Source organism: Acromyrmex echinatior, chromosome 17, assembly GCF_024713525.1.
Source record: "Acromyrmex echinatior isolate Ae372 chromosome 17, ASM2471352v2, whole genome shotgun sequence".
Classification (NCBI taxonomy): Eukaryota; Metazoa; Arthropoda; class Insecta; order Hymenoptera; family Formicidae; genus Acromyrmex; species Acromyrmex echinatior.
In genome coordinates, this window is record NC_141868.1 from 1718248 (window position 1) to 1743887 (window position 25640).

General features: G+C 34.1%; 1 protein-coding gene and 1 long non-coding RNA gene across 4 annotated transcripts in view; both read left to right on the forward strand.

The window, feature by feature from the left end:
- Positions 1–25640, forward strand: part of LOC105152105 (small conductance calcium-activated potassium channel) — a 212826-nt gene that overhangs the window by 114101 nt on the left and 73085 nt on the right. The window lies entirely within an intron of this gene.
- Positions 530–25640, forward strand: part of LOC147906818 (uncharacterized) — a 31945-nt gene continuing 6834 nt past the window's right edge. The window contains exons 1-2 of one of the 2 annotated variants that reach the window (XR_015547936.1): positions 530–5856; positions 9184–9998. This is a non-coding gene — a long non-coding RNA (uncharacterized LOC147906818). Of the gene's footprint in view, positions 5857–9183; positions 10032–25640 lie in introns of those variants that run through there. The other variant, XR_015547937.1, reaches the window with a different exon arrangement.

Genomic DNA, 25640 nt, shown 5'->3' on the forward strand with positions numbered 1-25640 from the left:
ACTATATGCAGTGGTTACGGGCTTTTAAGTAAACATTTGTTAATTTAAATAAAATTTAATTGTTAGTTTAAATAACATGTATTAAATTATGAGATTTTATTGACATGATTCACGTAATATTTAACTTAAAAATATAAATATTTGAAATAATCACTACGAACTAAACGCATTTAATCAAGTTAACAAGTTTTTTCTCAGTATACGTATATAGTTTTATCAACAATTACATTATAGTTGGAAAATGACTTTAAATTATAGTTACTATTATAATAAAAATAGTTTCGATTACTATATAATTTACAATAAATTCTACAAAAGAATTATTAACACTTTCTTATTATATAAAAAGAAAAAAATGGTTTCAATTATTATAATTTACTTTTTGGTGTCAACTATATACATATATATATATATATATATATATATATATATATATAGTTGGCATCAAATAATAACTAATATAGAGTTTTATTTATATATATATATAGATAAAACTCTATATTTAATGAAGAAAGTTTTTGGTGACGTATACGAAACAAATGGCGGATTATTTGATGCTACGTCAATGATAATCCTTTTACGTCAGTGACATTTATTTCTCGTTCCCTACCAATCCTCATTGAGTCTTCCATTATGGCTATCAACCTATGCATCAGTAAAATATTAGGTGTTGGAATTAATTCGTAGCGTTTTTTAATGAAAGAATGTTATTTATTTCACATGAGCATTAAAAAATACATTAATGAAAGTACTTCCCATTACTTGTAAAACGCTACGAATTAATTCCAACACCTAATACATTCAACAAAATACGTTGATTCCCTTTTGTCGTTGATATTGAAGCCCCAACTGTTGTTAGAATTTTTTAAGTATTTGAATACTTTTACATCTTATAAATTTCTGATATTGATAATTAAACTTTGAGTTTGGAAGACCAGGAAAATAACTTTATACCTCTCTTCTATTAACAAAATGTTTGTTAACATTGAAAATGACCCGATTGAGGACAAAACATACATTTTAGATATGATTCGTTGTTTGTAAAAATTTAGCATTAAACATTCAGCTTGGTTTTGCTCCCACTTGTTTTAATTTTTAAAAAGTCTATATTATCGACATCAATCAAGTTCAGCTATCGCTCCAACATTTTCTTAGGACATAGAAATTGATTAATCATAATCGATTATTTTCCTCACATTCGATTGCAATTAATCAATTTCTTACGGCTTAAAATTTACTACTCTTATTACAGAAATGACTTTATTAAAAAAAAAATCATTTCTTTATCAAGTGAACTTTCCATTTGATTTTCGCACTCTATTAATCTCGTGTTTGGCACTGAAATCATCGGATTCTCGTTAATGGATAGAGCTGTTGAAGTTAGATACACCGCAGACTTCCTATAGAGTTAGCGTTTCAGATTAGTCTGGTCATGAAATAGCTCAGAGATAATACACAAGTAACGGGAAACGCGTGCGTTCCTGATAAGCCGAACGCGCGTCGCCAGCTGTAGTGGACAAATGAAGGGATGCCCTGCAGTAATTACCCAGTTCCGGCAGAGAACACGGCGCTTGCACGATCAGCATCGGGCATCGTGGAATTCGAGCTGGACGTGAGGATCACATCGGGAAATTCCGAATTAAGGATTCCGTTATGTTTATGCAAGGATTATTTGCCATCTGCTTTACCGACTGGATCGATTCAACGCGTGCTTTAATCCTATGCACTTTCTGGGACTGAATGGCCTTAACGCCGTGTACAAAGCATCCCAGAATCATCACCGCGGGGGATAATTCCGGTGCGGTTTGTCTATCTATTGATTTATATAATTTACACACGTTATCCGAAATGATACAGGCAAACGATGACCGATGTGCGAAGCGTAACTGTTGCCCTCATAATTACACTAATTACATGTAGCAACTGATTGCGCGCATTCAAATCTGACACCTGTCCAAAAGCTTTATGGGATTACCGTAAACGCAAATCGCCTCGGCATACGCACCGGTAACATTATTCATTCGCCGAAATTCCGCGCTATTGTTTTCCACAGACCTATAGATACGGGAAGCGGCATTTTCACTGACCGCGCCGAGTTCGAGCATCTCGTTACATTATCGATTTTCCCGTTTTCCGCCGAGCTCCTGACGATAATGAGCTTTCCATCAAGGCGAGGATGAGAAACTGGTTCTTACAAGGGCTTGTAGACCTATCTTTGTCTTACCTTTTTTCTCCTCTTTCTTTTTCGGCACAGTCTCACTAAAATAAAAAGGAGTGTACTTAACTGAATTATTATGTTATATCACCGCATCGTTATTCCGTCGAGAAAAGTTTCAGTCAAAACTAATTGCAGAACACAAGCCGTAATAGTCTGTCTGCAATAGTCCGCGAACTCATTCGTTAGAAGAAGAACTTTAAATATTTCAACGCTTTAACTACCGAGGTAATCAACAAGTAATCACCACAGTGATCAAACAATAATCAAGTTACACAAATCGTACCTGTGTTTCCCTGGAAATTGTGGAATTTTGACAATAAAACTTCCTTTTCTGCTTAATTCGGCGTCGCAATTTACACGCGGACAAAAATTATTACATAACTATCACAATCAAATCGCTGCTGTACATTTTATGCAAAAGCAAGCAAATTTGGTTACAATAACCATTTGTTTTATGTTACAGCAAGATCTGTTTTGTTGGAGAATTTCTCTGAGTAAATTTGTTCATAGAAACATGTTAATTTGTTGTTAAAACAAACAATCTCTTCGAGCATTTTGATATTTGCTGCCGATTGAATGTCGCGATAAGAGAATAAATAAAAGGGAGAATAAATAAAGAGAGAAAAAAGGAGTAGAATAAATTTACTACAGGAGCAAAATAATTTGCAGATTCAATAAGATAAATTCAACAAACAGTCTTCTAATAAAATTTTTTGTTGTCTGTATAACAATTAACGAAACTTGCTACAACTTTAAACATTTGCTATATCATCATTATATATGTAATAAGATATCCTTTTTCAAAAGTTTCTGGTCCAAACATATAAAATAAGACAATTTATTTTTTAAATATATTTATCATTTATTTCAATACATTTTGAAATAAACTTGAAAATAAAAAATAATTAATAAGGGCTGTATGGCAGGTGACAAAAAAGGTGATCTCTTCAACCATTAAAAGAAAAAGACATAGTGATATCAACTGTATAAATGATAACTATACATATATAGTTACATATATATATATATAATAAGTTTTATATAGAATTAATGTACATAGTTGAATAAACTATTCTATTTATTGTAATTTTACAGATAATTATTGTATAGTTATCAGTTGTATAGCTATTACTACTATAAAAATTCTCTTTCTTTAAGTATAAAAAAAATACAGAATATTTTTTTGGTATGAAGAATTGATTTATCTTTCGAAAAATTATATTCAAATAAAGATGGTTATATAAAAGTGATTATATCTATATTTAATAATAGAAATGGTATTTTATCTTATCACCTGCATTTTTTATAGCCTTTGAATCGAAAACTGTTGAATCTTACATGTAATATAACGTTCAGCCATCATTTGTCGACCATTCTCTCGAGGCTATACTAGCAAATTGAAAATCCATCATCAGCCTGTTATTAAAGGGAAAGATGGAAGCAGTATTTGAATGCTAACGCGCTGCCGTCAGTATAGCGGAAAGCTTCTGAGGGATGGAAAGTTCAAGTGCGAGTACCTAGTATTCGCTAATTTCACTTTCAAACGAATGCAAAATTCACCGGCGTATAGGCGAATACCTATGACACAGACACACGCGACCTGCTATTTTTACTTTTACCGACTACGTGTTCAATTCGCAACGCTATCATACGGCAAGAAGCAGCTGGCTTTGATAAGCGATAAGTCAAACGGCGCCACATGGACACTCTACTTCCTCATTGGTTAAATCCATTCTTACAATACTTTACATCAAGTTTCAAGGATAGGATTGCAATATCCGTCCAAATAATAGAGACACTACGTTGTTCTACGTCGAGAACGTGAAATACGATTGACCGAACCCCAGGAGCGGCGAATGTATGTCATTGTTATGCATTGTTCGGAAACAATCTCTACCAAAGCGGATTGCGAATAGTCAAGATACGTTTTAAGCATAGTTGGCCAACAAGTGTTCGCATTAGAATCATCTGGTAAGGGAATAATTCAGGTAGTAAGGGAAACAGAATGAGCGGCAAATTATGGTTACATGAATATTCATCATATGACGGATTCAGTAAACTTTACCTTCCTGGGAATGCTTTCCTAGGACAGGAATTCCTCCGAGGTCTCGACTAATTTCTATTATCAGCTAATTATCAGCAAATCTCTATATACACTGAGAGAAATTACCACGTATTTCCCACACACATTCTATATATTCGACAGTTTTAGCAGAAAGCTGGAAAACGAGAGAGAGAGAGAGAGAGATAATTGTTTATGACCCAAGAAAGGCGTCAAGATCGTCGAGAGGAAGCATCATTTTCTCTTCGACCACTCTGCCGGAAACGAAATAGTGAGATACGCGTGAAATTAGCTGGCACGCAAATATGTTTATTCCACTCGCACGCGGCGGAATTGTATGGCGATTGGCCCTCCGCGTCTCTGCCGCTATCTCTTCGCGCGTGTAGCCGACGAAGCGTGTGCGACGAAGAAGGGGCGGAAGAAGAGCGGCGGGGTGGTTTCGTCCTACTCGCGATGTGGCAACTAAAACTGGGGAAAGGGGAACGCGCAAGGGTGGCTGCGCCGCGCGACTGGGGTAGGAAAGGCATAAATGGGGAGCGAGACGCAGTCCTGTCGGGAGCGTCGCAGCGGGCGGACGCTCACCACTGGCAGCTTTTCTCGCTCGCCTCGCCTCGCGCGCTCTCTCTTTCTCTCTCTATCTCTCTCCTCTTCCTCTCTCTCTCTCTCTCTCTCTCTCTCTCTCTCTCTCTCTCTCTCTCTCTGTGTTTCTCTCTCCTCTCTCTCTCTCTTTCTATCTTTCTTCTCATCCCCCACGTCTCACTCTGTCACACTTTCTGGTCCACCCGCTCCTATGTCCATCACCCTTATCCCCCACTCCCAATAATCGCGGCATCCTCGGGTCTAGTCCTAGTGGGTGTCTCTTTTGGATCCTTGGGAGCGGGCGTCGCTCGCTCGCCTGTCACAGGCAGTGTCCAATCGTCCATCCCTTTTCCTCCCTTCTCCCTCTTCGGTTCTCACCCCCCTACCGACGTCCACCCTCCCGCTCTCTTCTCTCACGATCCCCCTCCTCCCACCTATGTATCCCACCCGATGAGCGCGGCGCGCGATAACTTCCTCGCGAAACGCGAGATCCACTGTCGAAGCGGAGGCTGCGCCTTCGATCGATCTCTCTTCGAGACGACGACACCGTCGACGACGACGACGACGACGACGACGACGACGACGACGACGACGACGACGACGACGACGACGACGGTGACGACGAGACGCCGTGATCGATGAGCGTCGACGACAGGGGTGAAGGGAAGAAGACAACTTCGTTACTGTGGAGGGCGACAATTCTGCCGCGGAATTGACGCGAGTCTGCTTAGGATCGCCGCGCGCGGAACGTGTCACCGGTCGCGCCCAGAAAGACGCGAGAGAAACGACGAAACGTCGACGTCGACGACGACGACGATGACGACGACGACGGCGACGACAACGACGATGACGATAATACCGCCGCTGCCGCCGCCGGCGGTCGTTTCTCGGTGCAGTTGCACGGTCTGAAAACGCGAAGAAAACTGATTGTGCATCACGCGTGTACGTAGTCCACGACGGCCGATCAAGATCGTCGATCACTGCCTTCGTGTGTGAGGTATCTACTCGATTAGATTTGAGAGTCGCGGAAGAGTTAACGTCCGGAAAGATCGACGAAGCGACAAAGATCTCTCGGCACGAACTTTCGCTTCCCGGCTTTTCGCGCCGAGTGCGAGACGATCGTTCAATTCCGGAATGCATGAAACATGTATAGTGACGAACATTTTGAGAAGTCTGTTGGGAGAGCAGAAATCGTCGTCTAGGAAATATTGCTGAAATCGAAACCCGTGTTGTTGAAAACTACAAGAGAGATTGCAGTTCCCGTTCGCGATGAATTATTCTGTTGTCGGAAAAGCGGATATTGCATAGTGGATGATTATCACCACCGCGGGAAATGACGGGAAAAATTAATCGGCGTTTTGTCCTCCGACGAACTCTTGTTTTTGGGGCATTTAAATAAAGGGATTGGGATATGAAGCAATAAAACGGAATAACGATGAACCTGAGGTGATAAAGCGCGAATAATAAAATCGGGATATAAACAGCACGCAATTATAATAGATAGGGATAAATAATTTTATGGAACGCACTAAAGGGAATGCAAACGCATAAAATATTTTTTATCAAAAATGTGCGATTTAAATAAGAAATTTTTTACCAATTTTTTATAAGAGAAAATTTTGAATAAAAAAAATATGTACATAATAGAAGTTGAATGAAAATAATTTATGCACTACAAAATAATATGATCAAAAGATAAAGTTATGTTCCAAAACTATCGATTAAGAGACTATACTGAGAAAAAAAGTGTGTGATTTGTCATTATAAATACATAGTAAAATAATTTAACTATAAATCGTAATAATTTCAAATATTAGTTTAATAAAATACCAAAATATATAAATGCTATAAATGCAATGTGGGTAAGATTTCCGGGACTATAAAGTATTAATGCGCATCTGAGTGATGCTTATCAACACTTTACAATTTCCTGAAATCTTACATTGAATTTTTTGCGTCGATGGTTTTGCGTTTTGGCTCCGGAGCTCAAACTGGACAGAAATTCTAAATACTTGGTTTAAGAAATTCTAAATATATAGTTGACATCAAAAATAACTATAAATTATAATGAAATCAATTGCAACCATTTTTTTCTTTCAGTGTAGTATTTTAACGAGGTCTTTAACACAATTGAAATGAAGGATAGCAGAGGATGTAGGCATTAATTAATAGGATTTAAACCATCCGCCTAGGATAAAGAATAATTGGATTAAACGGCATAACGAAACGATAAATAGGTTCGCGCAACGAAGGCTACCGTTTCAAACAGCAATATGGAAACTTCTAGGTAATACATACGTTCTTATGTAACGATACCTAGTAAATTGGAATAAAAAATAAGAAGAAGCTTAGAATATAATTAATGAATGAAACGAACACGAAAATACTACGGAATAACTACGTTATAATAGAAGATAAATTACTACGCGCTCAATAGTTGATGCATAAATTCATCGTTCACGTATTATGTGTTAGAATTAATTCATATTTACAAACAGTAGAGAGAAAACGCGATAATATTATTCCACATGATAGATCGCCTACAATTTTCTCTCTATAAATAATCTATATTTTTATTATGGAAAATATTTGCAACACGAGTATATATTATCCCTCTCTCTTCCTTTCTTCTTATTTTACGGAAAAATAAATACTCAAGTATAGGAGCATAATAAGGAAATAATAGCGCCGGGGAATAACGACGTTATAAAAATTATTTATGAACTCACGTTAATTTTCTCGAAGGTCGAAGTTATTATCCCAAATTGCCCGAATTCAGACGACATTCCGCCGAATTTGGGAGATCTTTTCGATCATTCATTACACGTTCGAAAAAGCGAATAGTTTCTGAAAGTACAATAAGAAGGCTGGCCGACCGATATTGCTGCGCAAGCACCGTCGGAATAGCCATGGTTAAGCAAACAAGTGCCTTTTATTCCGCAAGCTCACTGAGCGGAGACGATTCTTTTTTTTCTTTTTACTTTTTTACGCTCGAAAAAGATCTTCGTTTCATACAGTACATTTCAAAGCATGAAATGACGAGCACCTGCAGACACGTTCTTTTACCAATTTTTTAGATTGAGAGAATTTCTCTATATTCTGAATCAGCGAAAGAATTCACAAATAAAGATATAATGGCAATTTTTACGAAAGCCAGTTACAGTAAAGGAAAATAGCTTCTATTATGCCTCTGTGGCAATGTTGGAAAGCAAATAAGGGATGAAATTGGGAAGAAAATCCATTTGATTATCAAAATAAAACAGCGTATGATTATATGAAAAAAAAAAGCGAGGATTAATTTAATGGAATAATTTCATTCGAATAATATCCAGATCTCGTCCCCGGATAAATTTCCTCTGTGCGTAAATTAATTCTGTGATTAAATGAAAGAAGAGAAAAAATAGGAAAAGAGAGAAAGAGGGAAAAGAGACAGAAAGGGATGAAAAGAGAAGAAAGAGAAAGAGAGAGAAACAGAGGGAGACGATAGCGATTACATGTTCGGTGAAGGTATTTGCTTGATTAAAAATTTGCGAAGCGCGAATCGCGGTGCGCATACGCGATTATTACATTGAAAATTGATCGTTTGCTCATTACGAGGAAATTCTTCGAGCAGTTGAGCGCGAAAAGAGAGATGCAGGTGTACTAAAATTGTTACCGTTTTAATAGATCTCTGCCGTCGCGTAGAAAGCGATTAAAGAGGAGTACAATATATCCCGAATTTTTTTGTCATATATTGAGTGATCAGGTATCTATGAAATACAATAGAGGTTTTTTTTTGTTATTTAATCTGATATGGAGGATAAAACGCCACTATTATTTCGTGTAAACGTTCTATGGAATGTGTATGCGAGATTATTGTTCACGATATAACCGGAGCCACGCAGATCTCATATACACGTAGTGGCATCCAATTGCGATTTTTAAACTGTTGCGAAGAGTGCGCGTATTGTTACACTACGAATTCGGAATTTCGACAAGCGAAATTTTTTTCCCCGATTATTTGAACGTCGGAAATGTGCTAGACAATTGATTCTAAAAATTCATAAAACGGGGACAGTCTTTCCGTTCCTCGCACGAGTCATAAAACTTTTATACGTTAAATTCCGATTTGTTGACCTTCTTGATATTTAAAATTGAAAATTCCACCTCAAGTACTGAGATCTTCAATTCCGAATGGAATCTCGATCGTCTCAAGCTCGTCAAGATCATCAAGATTCGATCATTCGAAGGACTCGCGTGGCAATCTAACGCGTATCCCATCCATCGAAGTTTCGCCGCTTTTATCACGGCAAAACTCTTATCACGGTTAAACAATAACTTCTAGACCTACAACACTACCACATTTATTCGATACGCTCGACCAGACTCGCCGACGTGTATCCATCTTCTTTATCGTGGCTCCAGCTTCTTCAACGGAACGGGAAGTGTCCCGACAATGCTTCCTCGACACGGATCCGTTCACCAGGTTTTCTTTCATGGAAAGAGTCGGCTGTATTAGCTGCCGCTGTGATGGAGGAGGAAGAATGCGAGGATGGTAGCAATTGGCTGAGGATCAGAAGGAAGCGCAACCGCGAGAAGTTCTTAAGAGGATCGCTAAGAGGATGCACAATGTTACTGCGATATCGCTGCAATGTTGCTGCGACAAGGACGTCGACTCAATACGGTGCTATCCGTTGTCAAGTGTTCGCTCACGTGGCAGCGACGTGCCACGCCACGATTACAAACGAACCACGTCGTTAATCGGGGAGACTCATCTCCCAGAAAGCGCTTAGAGGCGTTCATCCTGAGACTCGGACGAGTGAAACGCGTGTATGCGAGTGTGTGAAGCGTGACAGAATCGCGAAATGAAGTGCGCGTCGAGGACGAGCGGAAGGACTTGAAATCCATCGGCACGTATCGTATCACAAGATCGCTGGTGTGATCGCAAATTAACTAGAGCCGATTAGTTCGCGCACACACGATTTCGTACGAGGAAAGACTGATACTCGAGACATGATCGGCTCAATGGTGCCCGAGGAACGATCCCGCGCCGCGACGCGGCGGATCGAGTTCGACAAAGTGCTTCTATTTGGTGACGAACAATCGGAGCTACGCGAAAGTGCCAGCGGCACTCCGGAAACGACGGATCTCACTTGAGGAGGAGAACAATTATACGTAAATGTCACTAAACAGGTTGGTAAAGCGGCGGAGTTGTACTGAGAGAAAATTTTTTTGTATTTGTAACAATATACACGATTATATATTATTATAATTATAATTATATTACTGCTGTAATATTTATAGTAATAAATATGTTTATAGTTTTATTAACAAACACACATATATATAGTTGTGGGAATTGAAAATAACTAATTAAAATTATTATTACCGCAAAAAGATTGCAGTTATTATAAGTTAACTATAATTTATAATCATTTTTCGAGGCATATTTTACTCAAAAAGTAACTATAAATTATAATGAAATTAGAATAATTGCAATAATTTTTATGATAATAATTACAATTATAGTCATTTTAGTTATCAATCAATTATATATATTTCTCGATAGAACTGTACGTATCATTTTTTATTATTAACATTATAGTAGTAGTTATAGTCATAATCATAATAATTATAGTTACAAATACAAAAATTTTTCTCCATTGTATTTGGTAATGTCTGCGGTTAGTTCAAATATAAAAATAAAATATATAATGCACATATATGTAAATATGTACACTGAAACTGTCAGTATAGAGCATAAAATGCAAATAAAACACAAAACGTTACATTTAACATCGATTCTGCACTGATTGTGAGAGAAAAATTTCGTATTTGTGACATGTTACGTAAAATAATTATAGTTAGGAGCTTTATTTTTATAGTTTATCACTGTTATAATATATATTAGTAGCAATAATTATACTTATTCATTATACTTAATTCTATATACTAAAAAAATATATAGATGGCATTAGAAACGACTATAAATTATAATCATTCTTGGTACCAACTATACATTTTGATATATAACTATAAATATAGCTACTAACTGTAATTATTTTACCATGCAGTTATAGTCACAAATACCAAACACTTTTCTCTCGGTGTAATCTACAGGCCAACTTATTTTTACTATTTATTTTTTAATTATAATTTTTTAATTTACATTTAATTCTTAACGAATAATTTTGTAATTTTAACTCTTTAAGGTTTGATTTTTTTTTTTTTTTTGAGAAATGGGGTCATATAATGTCTAGTTATTTTTAAAGATTTGAGATCGCTGAATACGAAAATGAAGTCAAAACATAAAAATTCAGAATGATAGATTCAATATGGGAAGCTCCAAGAAATAACATATATAAAATTGTTTATCATGGAGTTTTAAAAAAGAAACCATCTAAAATTCAAATACAATCAAATATCATGTAAAAATAAGGAAAGTTGTGAAAATTTTACAGTGCATTTATTAAATAATATTATATATATATATATATATATATATATATATATATAAAGTTTTATTAATAAAATTGAATATGCATTGGTAACGAAACATGTGTTGATAAAAACCATGAAAGATGAAGATTCAAAAGTTCTTCTTGCATTATAAATGTATCAATCAATAACATTTCTCCATCAAGAGTAATTTTTTCTATCACTATAAGGCTTAAAAATTTCACGCATTTGCATATTATATAACGTAAATATCAATCCACATAACACAGATTGTTCAAAAATTGAGACATAATTAGTTTAAAAGACATCTTAAAGACTTCTTATGTCTTAATTTCAGACTTTGTGTTGTCTGAAAAATTCATATGATACTATTAGTTATATTTGTGTAATTTCCTCGCGAAAGTAACACTGCGCATCATGTTGAACGTAATATAATTAATCCAAAAATTTTCTGATGTATTTTCTTACTACGTAAATAATTTTTTACATTTTATGATTGTATTTATTACAATATTTTTCTAATTAAAATAATTGAATTGAATCTTAATGTTTTAAATGTCAAAAATATGATTTTTTAAAAACACTACACTGAAAAAGAAATAATGTATCAACAGCATTATTTTAATTGAAAATAATTTTATTAATTTAATAACATTATTAATGAAACAAATATACGTCATGCTCTTGTTTTAATAAAATTTTATTGATTTCGTTAATACTGTGTTATTAAATCAACAAGATTATTTTCAATTAAATGCTGTTGATGCAACATTATTTGTTTTTCGGTGTATGATATTATTAAAAATTTGATTTTTTTAAGGCAAATTGCATATATGTAACATATTTATTTAGAATGAAGAATCATATAACTTTTCAAATAAGCTTAGGTAAAAATTATCCCGTCTGAAGTGAACTGAAAGATATTTCGTCATCCATTTAACTCCCTGACATATTAAAGGCCACTCAATCAGTTTAGGACACTCTGTATACTGCGCTAATTGATTAAATTCGATTATAATGCCTAAATGGATTACAATTTGCGTATGATGAATGCGATTGTCACGGTCGATTGAATGAGTGAATATTAGGCGTTCTCCGAACATTATCAGATCGAAGTTATGTCATACATTAGGTAATTTAGCAAGGAATAATTTCCCCGATTGTTCGATCACTCTCAATCAAGTTCGATATTTTTACAAAATTGCCTACATTTCTCGCATTTTCATTCAATATCATTCGTAATCGGGCGAACATGTCGTTTAAAATCTTCGCGCATACATTCGTCCTTTAAGTGGAAATCGCAGAAGTAATATTGGCAGGCATAAAATGCCGGAGAACAAAATCATGGCGCGATTCGGCAGATGGAACATTCGTGAAAGCAATGATTCGTAAAAAAAAAAAAAGGTTGAGGAGATCGAAAGAGGGGACTCGCACTCGTTCTGGCGGTGAACGTCAGTTAATTCTCGTCGATCTAACTGCAAGCGAACGATTCGAATTTTCATCCTGAGCACGTTCAGCACTCACCACCGATGGTTGCCAGGGGATGGTTACCGAGAAGGATGGAAGGGAGGAGGAGATGACTTCCATATACCACGCGAATCAGACAATTGGGACACTTTATCACTTCGCTTCACCAGCTGCTGCATCAGGGATGGATCGTGGTCGGGGGGGGTGGCAAGCGGGAATGGGCGAGGCAGAGGTACAATGCGAACGGGGTCGAGGAAACAATATTACACTTATCGACGAAGGGGTTGTTCAGCTAGGGGTCGCGACAGCTGACGGTTGATGTTCGCTGATAAAATTATCCATGACACCGTCCTTTGCGAAATCGCAAAGGGATAGCATTTGCATCCCTCGACAAATCGCGCCCTTGAATAAAATTTTGCACGTTATTTTCATATTTTATGTGACACGGGATGTAACATAACCTCGTAATTTACCTCGTATTCCACGAGTTAAACGTAAATCATGCGTTTTATATTATCACATATTTTTTCTATTTCTTTGGTGGCACTGATGAAAAATGTAACTGCAAAATTTGTTTGCCTAATTGCTTTCTCTTCGAAAGTGAAGTTGTGAGAACTCGGAATTATACATAAATCAATAACATAATTAGAAGCGCATTAAAACATTTATTTTTTTAAATAACACACTCTAATTTTTAACTAGATGACAAGAAAAATTGTTGTTCAAAAAAATGCAAACGTGACACTTTTTATTGATTTATATTGTGAAATATATTATTGAAATATATCGTCAAAAATATAAAAATGTTAATATACGATTCTAATTAGAATAAAGCGTAATTTCGAGAGGTTTTTGCATAAACGGAAATTTTGCATAAAAAATTGAGATCGCATAACGCGTTCAATCAAACATGCAAAAATTGAATCAATATATAGCTATTAACTATAATAGCTATAAACATATACTAGTGTATATATTATATATTTAATTAAATATATTATATGATCTCAATCTTTTATACAATTTCAAAGTTTCTATTAATCTATTCAAATTACCTCTCTTTACTCTATAATAATTATTTAGATGAAGTCATCTCATTTCTAACGCGACGTAACAATTAAATTGAACGAAAACAATTAATCAAGCGACGAGAGTTGGATTACGAAAACTATTGAAAATTTTACAGGATCACATCAAGTTACTTTCCTGAAAATCCCACGAACTAATCTCGCGCCCGATGAATGAAGGAGACAGGCTTTCGTATTACGTACTTCTCGTTCGAAGTACATCGCTTCATCGTTTCGTCGAGCACGGTCTTTCAATTATCAGATTCCTCGCGAAAGTTTTTCCGCGTAATCGTAAGGTAATGGACACCCCATCCCAGTTTTATTATAGCACGCTCGTTCACCGCTTTTTTACGCCATCAACAACAACGTCGGAATTTTCTCGTTTGTTCTATAAAGTGGAAGAAGATAAATAAATCGCCGGTGAATCGGTTTATTAAATCTGAAGTGGGATTACACGATTGAATTTTACCAGAATTGAAACAAAAAACATTAACAGTAATACTTAATTGATTTCCAGAATTAAAGCAAAGAAGAAATTTTAGAAGTGGATTTTGTTAAAATTGACGTAGAAGAATCATTATCGAACATGAAATTTTATTAGAACACGGAATTATAATTGTTTTAATAATACAATTATTTTAATAATATTACTGTTTATTTGCTAATAACGGTAATTTACTTAAATTACTGCTATTATAATTATAATAAATAACTTTAAATTAAACCGCAACATTGAAACCACAAATGTTTATGCCACGTTCCTGCTTTGTTTATATTTTAACAAAATTATCATATTATTTTTAAAAACAATTTCTTTTGAATTTTAAAATAACATACAAAAATAGATATTTTTATATGAAATAATGTAATTAGATATTGAATCTTCGCATTTCCTTTCGTATTTCCTGATTTCTTTCCTCTTTGATATCTTACTAAGGTTAATAGAAAAATTGAAAATTGAAATACAAATTTAAGTCGCAAGAAAGTTATTTAATTTTTTCCATCAATTTTTTCCGTTTGAATGCTATCATCTGAACCAAGGATCTACAAATATAAGCATTAGAATTTTAAAAGCTAGGAAGCTAAATATTTAAAAATGTATAAAAAGGAATCCTAAAAGATCTTATAATTTATATTTCTTTCTCCGAGCGAACGCAAAAGATCACAGAAAATTCTCTTTCAACATCTTTACGAACGTACGAATTATTCAAAGAAAGAACTTTATGTGACAAGAACTTTGCGTTATTATTTATTTATTATCATGTTCGTTGAAAAAAAGAATGATTGCAATTATTATAATTTATAATCATTTTTTGCAAAATACATTCGTTATAATTATGATTGCAAAATAATTATATTTATTATAATTACGATTGCATTTAAGTATTACATAAAAATTTTTATTTTATTTATATCATCCCTATCTTGATATCTTGCTACATTAATATTTAAAATTATTATAATTTATAGTATAATTTTTTCATAGTTGGTAGAATTATAAATATAAAGTTATTATTACTAACATTGTAACAGTAATGACTATAAAAATGGAACTTCTATAACCATAATTAGGTAAATAAAATTATGCTATTATAATCGAATAGCAAATGCTTTTTTTCCAGTGCATTGCACGTCGTATCTCAATATTTATTGGATTCACAAATGTTATTTAAAAAGAATTATTTGTTTATCAATTAATTATAATACCGATTGCTTTAATAGAATCTGTTCTTTATTTTTTAATCTTGTAATTGAACTTGTTACATTATGTGGGCCTTTATGCCAGGGCATTTATGCCAAACTGTCCTACAGCTGGGAAATCATAATATTGTATTTATTATCGTGATGTCTAGACACGATATTTCTATCCAGAAGTGGTCATAATATAAAGATATAAATGTCCAGACGTGATATTTCAACTTAAAAATATTTAACGAGAACGAATTCGATGAGGTGGACGGTATTTGATATGCAAATCAAAAATCGCGAATGTTATTTCCACTCGTTAATACAGTTCGATGGAGAGAGTTATATGTTTCCAGGGGTGAGATAATTTATGCAATCAGAGAATTACATATTCTCGACGCGGACTTCGTCCATCGAGCGAGTTAATTAAATTCTTTGTCGCGCGTGGCGACGCTCCAAAAAGTATATTCGCCAGCATTGCGATTTTGCAGAGCGAAATTCCGGTTGACGGATGCGACTATCGGCGCCGAGTGAATTACCGCGACTTCTCTATTAAAAGTGCTTACTCGCTTCCCGCGGGTTGTCGGGCGTGCGTAATTAAGAGACTGCTCTGCCACTTTCTTACATTACTCCTCTTTCGAGATTTCATTTCTTCCTGAGAAACTTTACAGTTGACGTCACGCTCCTTCTTCCGCTCTATCGCTCTATGGAATTACCTTATATTAGCGAATATTCCAACGTGACTCTTTATCCTTAAACGGTATTTGCTTAGCCGTAATATCTCGCATTTAAACGTAAGTCGCTTAGAATAGTTTTTCGACTTTTGAATTTTTTCGTGATTTGGAAATCTAAAATTTCGGAGATTGCGTTCGGACGCGAAAAAAAAGGAGTAGGTAAAATGAAAATGATCGCAAACGATTTATATGGAAAGATTGATACCGTTTAATTCTTTCAGTAACGACTCCTTTGTTTATTAAAAGGAAACTTGAGAAACTTCTCGTGACTTATATAGCTGCAGACGTTTAAGGAATTTCCATCTCTTTGTCTTTCCGCTTTTCTGACTCGCTATCTCTCTCTCTTTCTCCTTCGATCTGCCCTTGACTCGGGATAAATGAGATTAAAAATTTAACAATGCGACCTACGGACGATTGATCGCCGGCATTACCTGCGCTCACCAACGGTCGACACGAACCCACTTTCGTCAATCGATCGATATCGGTTCGATATCGAGACAAAGAAACTATCTATATTCAACTGTTGTCACTTTATTTCTTTATTCTGATGCCATCCTTAAGTGAACGACTTAAATCTTGATCGAAGAGTTTCGTACGGACATTCGGACGGAAAGCAAATTCGAGTACTTTGATGAGAATTTAAACGTAATGTCATAGCAACTATTTTATTCTGCTAAAACAATATATCAAAGGCTCTAACAAAGATAAATTAAGTAAAAAGTTATTAAATCCAATTAAAGGTGCTGAGTAACTTAGGAGAGAGTTGTTGAATGCGTACTGATCGCCTAAATTGTATACTCCATTAATATTTTATATTATTAATTAATGTAAGCATTCAGTAACAAAAAATATGAAATTATATGAAATAAATGAGAAATGAGTAATATAAGCAAAAATTTAAGATTATGTCTTGTTTTATGGAATATGCATTAAAAACTTTTAATCTGATATTAATTTTTATATTTTTATAAAAGAAGCTCTATTGTGTAAAATATTTAATATTCATCGTGTGTGTGTATATATTATACATATATATATATATATATTTGCAATTATTATAAAGATTAAATTAATATTTTTATAAAAATCTAGATTCTTAATCGTACCACTACAAGATAAAATTGATAATTGATAATAATAAAACTAATAATCGATGTAAATACAATTGTCAATTACAAAAAAATTCAAGTCGATCTCACTCGACATCCTCGTCTTTTCATTATTGCTATTTAATGACTATTACCATACATATTTATAATAATATAGAATCGTGTAAATAAAGAGACAAAAATGTGCATATTAAAACAATCTTAAACAATGCGCACCACATTATAGTACATTTTATTACACAAGACTGAGACTTTACATAATTATGTGATATTATATATATATATATATACTTAAACATTTTTGTAAATATTTTTTATTTTAATTTTGTACTAAAAATGGCTTAGATTGAAACGTTTGTATTCATTACATTATAAAATAAATTTGTTACGCGAATAATTAATGTCGGCTATTTGTATTAACTGTTTGCTTGATCTAGTAAATAAATGTTTTTTTTTCCATAGCGCGTGAAATTTCAGAACTTTGTCCTTTGATTTCTTGCGATACTTCGAATTTTCAAAATTACCTGTCGACGAGCGGAAAAGCGAGTACATAGATCCGGTGAGCTTTTACGACGCAATATAAAATATACAACTTTTTAGTTTTTCTTCCGCTTCCGACGTTCGCTTTTGCCGTTGAAACTATTTCACTGTCGGTTATCTATCCGCAAAATCGACGCAGGAATAAAAAGAAGGAAAGCAACAAAAGAGAATGTTTGTAACGGGAAAGCAATAGCTGGCGGAATCAAGCTGGAAATTGCCTCTACTTTCCCTACTTTTCCCATTCGCGCAAATGCACGCCCGCGAATATATTTTTCCTTTAATCCCCAAATAGATTGGTGCTCGCGTAAGGCAGTAACGGAAGTTGTATATAGTGATATGGTCAGTAGAGACTTGAGCTTCGAACAAAAGGCTTACAGGCGTTCCGCCTCCGCGTGAAAATTTAACGTGTCGGGAATTCGGCAACATTAAAAAAGAGATGCAAAATTCAGAGACTTGAAATTAGAAAAAAATGCGGAAAGTTTCTAAATTTTTCAAAGAGATGAAAATTTGATATTTTAATTATTGTCTCCAGATACTTTTGATTCTTTACGAGCGAGATCTCGAGGATTTTTCTCTGAGAAGCAGACTCCATGGAAGATCTGCAACTCTGTACCTAATTATTTCTCGTAACGTCGTAATTCTCCGTCCTCGGACCTTTCGTAGTCAACAACGTCTAAATCCATTGGGACGGAAGCGAAAACGTAATAATCCTAAGAGACGAATTATCCAATTCGACAGTGGATGATTCCGTGGAACGGAAACAACGGAATTGCCTGAGTGGCTTGAAAAATATTACCTAGAAATTGCAAGAATTTGCTAGTTGGAAATTACGCATCTTCCCGAACATCCTACGCTGAAATAATTCCTTCACGGCCATTCTATGGTCGAGAAGATTCCCGCATAAAAAAGGTTTTGCGGAAAGCACATTATTTTATATCGTGGCATCGTTCACAGTAATGTTGGCAATTTTGCGGAAAGTATCGGCTTCTTGTAAACTTCGTTAAGAAACGCTCGATGGATAAATCGTTCGCAATTTCCGATCCCGCATCTGTATCAATTTCTGCTACGTGACGGGAGCTTTAAGAGTCTTATATGTTTTTTATTTTAGACGACCAATACGGAATAATTCATCTAGTATAATCTCGCAGTGTTTTTAATTTCGTTTAATCTGTCACTTCGTACTGCCGCAAACAGCGCACATACAAAACGTTTATTTACGCTCACTTTTACAGATTATATTTATAAAAATCTCCAAATGGAAACATTTTTCAAATGATGGAATCAATTTCAGTATATACGTATGCAAATTTTTATGCAAATTTGCCGAAATACTCACTTTTAAATTATAAACGCATATTTATATATATATTCTAAATTATACGAGCAAAATTTTTCTCGTAATTTTTGCATTAATTGAAGTATAAAAATGCAGAGCGATAATAGGTAAAAAATCAAATAAATAAATAAAAGGGAAATGTACTAATAAGTTCTGTAGCTTTGTAACTTGCGAACAACAAAGTATTGTGACAATCAATATTTAACTTTGTTAAATATTAATTTCATGAAACGATTTGTATTTAAACTTTATGTTCGTGTTTGAACTTCAAAATCGCCACTTTGTAAGTTTCCGCCGGCGAAATTTCCGAACATTCCGTGTTCCTGGAACACGGCAAAATTAATAAACGCGCCACGTCGTAATATCTTTGTTAAACTCGACATTGAGTGCGAATCCCTGCGACCATTTCCCCGGAGCTTCCGAAAAGCGAATAATTCTCACGTAATAATTCGCCGAACAATTTTCGACGCACGTCTGCGTTCGGTTAACGAAGTTACGACGCGTCATGGAATTTCTCGTCGAGATTAATTTGACGATTTGTATTGGATGATCAGTTAAGACTTTGCTGACGTCGCGTGTTTCATGTCATATCCTACTATCACGTAATCGTCGATCGATTCATATTGACAAGTATGTACTATGATAAAAGCATAACTTTGATTTACAAACATGCGAGGTAAAATCAATATTTTTACCTTGTGAAATTCTACATCGTCCTAGATCCTTTTTACAACTGCGCAAGCTATCAAATTACGGAATCTACCTTGACATTTCCGGTCATCGAGATCTCGTGCCTAACAACAATTTTTACCGAGGTGATATTTCTCGCACAGAGTGAGAGAAAATTATATGGTATTTACGACTACAACTGCATGATAAAATAATCATAGTTAGAAACGCCATTTTATAGTCATTATTATACTGTATTATTAGTAATAATAACATTTATAATTCTATGTACAAAAAATATATATTGCTAATGTTATGCTAATAATGGAAATGGAGCTTCGAATTACTATTTTATGATTTTATCATGCAATTAAAATTAAGTAACAAACACTTTTCTTTCAATGCAATAAAATCTTTGTAGATTTATATGCTTGAAGTTTTCACAGGTGCTTTCTATATAAAGATTATGCGTTTCGCGGGTTTTCTCCGTGTCCAGATCCATTCTTGGAATGTCAACGTTTCGTCCACTTCATCAGGGCGAGGAGCAGCCTAAGCTGTTTCCTCCAGATTGTCCGTTTTATATTTCTTTGTAGATTTATAAGATGCCTAATAATATTAAATTGTGCGTGAATTTTTATTTAATAGAACGATATTATGTTTTTAGCTTCGGCACAAAATATTAAAAAGCAATCGACGCGTAGTTTAAAAATATATAGTCATCATGAGTAAAACTCGCAAAATTATCATTATTATAAGAAAAGTGTTTAATATTTGCAACTGTAATTGCATAAAAAAATAATCATAGTTAGAAAGTCCATTTTTATATAATAGTTATATTTATTAGTTATATTTATTGTTATAGTTATTACTATAATATAATTATTATATACTATAATTATAATATTAATAATGATAATTCTAGCAAAAAATATACAGAGTTGATACCGAAAAAATGATTAGAAATTATAACAACTTTAGATTCTTCTAAACATTCGGTTATTACTGAACATATATATAACTTGAACTATATCTTTGATTGGGAAAATACAAGAACCACGAACCAAACTTTTAGAGTCTTATTTCAGAGATGATCCATTAAAGAACAATAAGATGATATCAACTGGTCTTGCTTGATGTAGCTTATCATAACATTTTAGAAAAATTGTCATAGAAGTTAGTTCCTTTGTATTTTCTTAATAAATAAATCGAATGTTTGAAAAGTGAGTAGATTTCAATAACATTGTATCTTTTGTTATAATGTGTGTAATTTATCTCAGACACATATTGCGACTTGGACAGACAAGAAGTCAAATATTATTAGAACCACATATATATTCTGGCATTTTTCTCATTTATTACTATAAATGTTTGTTGTATTTTACATTGATTAACAAATTCTTATTTGCTTTAAAAATTATAGCTTACCTTGTTCTACGGATTCAGATAATTTTATTACTTTGACTAACGCACTTTTTTATTGACAAGTTTAACAACCAAAATATCTGGATGTGACTTCCTCACTTGAATGAGAAAATGACTACCTTATTTCTTGTACTTACATTAATTATTGACCACTTTATGACGTCTTATACTATCGACCGAGGAATTTGGATACAAGCATGTTACAATTTTAATTACTTATATGGATTGGCTTCTTGTCGTACATTATCTTATATGGATTTGGCTTCTTGTTACACATTACAAACTATATTATGTAACTTCTATGTCTTCATTTTATAATTTTGTCAACACGACTGAAGAAGACTCTGTCAGTTCCAAACGCACGCGGCTTTTGTTTATTGGATTATATAATAAATTAATTCGAATATCTTTATTATGTTATTTACTCGTTTATTGTCTTTACTCTTATTATTTTTACACATCACGAGTTAGGTATTTTAATTTATAATATAAAAATTAGAAATGTTACTCATTCTTAGAAATTATAGTTAAATTAAATGATAATTGCATTTATTTTTTCTCAATGTAGGCACGAGATCTCATACGGTTAAAAATATTTTATAGGACATTTATTTATTGTGTATTACACATACAGGTTGTCATTTATTTAACTATGTAATTGTTTATTACGTATTTATTGAAGAAAATTTCTTCGTGATTTTTAAATGTTTACAATGTTTACATTATAATAAATTGAAATTGCACGATAACGGTAACAAGCGGTGGGAATTCTAAGGAAAGAGGAAAAGAAACTGCAAAGACAATCATCATATTTTATTAAAATAGATAGCGCTATGGGATTGGAGCGCACATTAACGTGACATTCATTTGGCAACGTTCCTGAACGTTCGCCAGTAATAGCACGTTAATTTCTCACGAGATACAACAGTAGAAACGTAGCCAGTACAACAGCAGAACGTAGGTTTGATTTTGTCAATATTGATGCAAAACCGAATTAAAATAACAACGAAGTTATTTTGTGAAAAAACATAAGCGACTCGTAGTAGTCAGCGAGAGTTCAAAATGAATGGTGAACGAAAAAAGAAGTCTAGAAGGAGTAAAACGAGAAAGTCTTTCACTCCGGAAGTACGCTGTCGGCGATTCAATCTTATCGATTTAATGTCACGCAAAACGGGAGTGTAAAACTTATCCGTCGAGTGCGGAGATAACATTATATACTTGTGATATTTGCTGAATTATTGGTCACCAGTTATACGCGGAGCTCCCCGCGAAGCACTAATCTCCCCCCGGAGCATTATCTCGTGGTTCCATTAGAGAGATTATGATCGTGGCCGCATAGTGGGATGAATAAAAGGGTAGGAGAAACGTATGTGTATCACGTGTGTGTGTGTGTGTGTGTGTGTGTGTATATGTGTGCGCGCGCGCGTGTGCGCCACAATTGCCAAAAACAGGAATGAGGCAGGAATCGGTCGACCAAAAATGGCGGCAAGCTGCTCCGCAATTATTGTTACCCGTTTTGCAATGGGCTTTCGATGCGACGAATCTCATCGAATGGACATTCGGACTCCCGTCCGAACAAAAGTAACGGGTTAATAACGCCACGTTTATCGCCGCGAATTATTGTCAGTATGGCATTTGTGGTCGCGGGAATTAAAGGCACTGGTGATTGAATTGACCGACATTAACCGGTCCATTCAGGAATCCAACCGCGAATCTTATCGATCTTCACGATAGAGGATTTTATTTATTTAGGGTAACTCCCAGTATTCACGCCGCACTGGGATTTACGCTGTAGAAGTCAGAAAAAATAAAAAGTTAATTTGCACTCCATTATATGTCTTTATATTATGATAATATTGTATTACAATATGTTTGTACTATTAACATTATTAAAACCATTGTCAGTTGCATCGATTTATCAATAGTAAGAAGTACAATCATATAATGTTAAGAATCTTTTATTTTAAACCGCACACACATATGTGAGAAACACAATCAATACCAGAAAAAAAGTTTATTATTGTCAAAGCTGGATCTTCATTGCTTTAAATAATTCAATCTTGAATTACTTTTTTGATCGTAATAGGCATTGTTCTATTGTATTGATCATATACCACATAACCTACATAAAATTATTGCTGTAGGAAGTGTAAAAAGCTTAATGGTTATACTTGGTAATACATAAGTGTAGAGAAACAGTAAAGAATGAAATACGGCAAAATATTCTATTCTTAAAAAGTTTATAAAAGTGCTTAGTTTTGTATTGTTTGTTATAGTTTGATGTTTTATATGTATATTCCATCTGCTTGGTGGGGAGAGGGGAGGAAGATATATAGTATTTTTAACGGACGCGCGGAATTTATGCACAAAATGTGTAGATTAGATTCAGTGCATTAAATGTAATAAATGCATAACATGAAATACGTATTATACTTTATATCATAACATTAATATATGCAAAAGATTATTTATTATTATATATATAAATATATATATATATGTATATACATACACGTGATATATTTATTTGTGTATCGTTTTTATTTCTTAATAAAACTTGTAAACATATTTTACAAGTATTGTGTCATTTTACGACTTATCTCTCAGCATTATTTATACATTTTTCATGAGCCATATATCCCGCTATGAGTAGCCGTATTTTACCCTTATGAGATATACGACAAAAATACAAGGATTTAAAAAAACTTTTTAATATGAAAAATAAGTATTTCGAATTTCTAATATTTTTTTAGTAGTAGACAGTATAATGTTTGTATTAGTATAATTTATTTATTAATAATATTATAATTTATTTATCAATAAACAAAATTAAGTTGTTAAAAATTCAAAAACAATACTATAAAGTGCATACATAATTATGGAATAATTTACGAGATATTTTATATTTTATTCTGATACCATTTTGACATAAAGTATTTTACATACGTGATATTTGCATGTGTATTTTAATTAATTTAGACATATATATATATATATATATTTAATTATTATTTTATATGTATATATATTATATACATATGTATAGGGTTGGCCATATTCGACGGAAAGATGTTTTTTTTTTTCAATCATGGGAAACGTCGTTACTCGATCTAACATCTCTTTCCCATGATTGAAAAAAAAAACATCTTTCCGTCGAATATGGCCAACCCTGTATATATCAAGATGGTTGAATATCTCCGCTAAGGGAAAATCGATCTTTCAATCTTTTTAATTCATCAAAGAATCTATTGAGATATCGGAGCTTCTAGTGACATCTTGTATGTAGGTATATAAAGAACATAAAACGATTGTGATATATAGCTGAGAATGAATACTTGAAATCGGAGAAACGTTAGATTTAGTGCTAACCCGAAGAAGCGGGAGTGGGATATGTAACAACTGAACCGCAAATACGGGTATCCTGTGCACTCGACTGGTCTTTTCCCGGTTTTGTGCAACTCGTGCTGTTTTCTTGCTAGCCCCGAGACCATAATATCAGCGACAACGCGCCGAGTCGAGTGTGAAACCCGAGTGCGAGTATCGAATACTCGACAAATACGCGACGCGAAGCTCATATTCCATCCTATCTCCATCTCTTCCTTCTCCTTCCCTTTCTTCCTTCCATTTCTTTTTCTCCATCTCCATTTCTTCGCGGTAGCCGACAGTTTTATCGCTTTTCTCGCGCGAGGAAAAGCTGCAAGTCGCTGAAAAGATTGCGGCTTCGCGGAGAGGAAAGTTGACTTTATTAGACGTCGACGGAAGGCGAAAAGGGAGAGAGGTGAGGACAAACGGAGGGTTCAGAGAGGAAATTAATTCGATTCAATTCAGTGGGAACCGTGTCGCGAGGATATAGTCTTTCTCATAATTATGACAAAGTAACACTATATATAAATAACAAAATATAATAAGCTAGACTGAAAAAAGAGAAAGGTAAAAGGAGAAGTAAAAAGGAAAATTAGATTGGGGCGAACAAAAAGTGGTCATGGACGATGAAAATTACATATAGCAAATTATCGTTAAATTAGACTCTTAAATGCATATCGTCAATCTAATTGCTTGTAATAACAAGTATAAATTGGTAATGCCTTATAATCTAATTCTACTTGAATTATGATTTGGAAGTAAGAGACATGCTGATTTAATTGAATTATTATGTGGTACTTTACCACGTACAATAATTCACAACAGCAGCATATTTCGGTCTCAATGTTTCAACTTTAAAAATCGATCTGAGGGGACTGAAACGGCTTGGAAATATCGAATGGAGCACTCACACTGTTGTTTCGAGAGGAGAATGAAATGATGTGGAAATG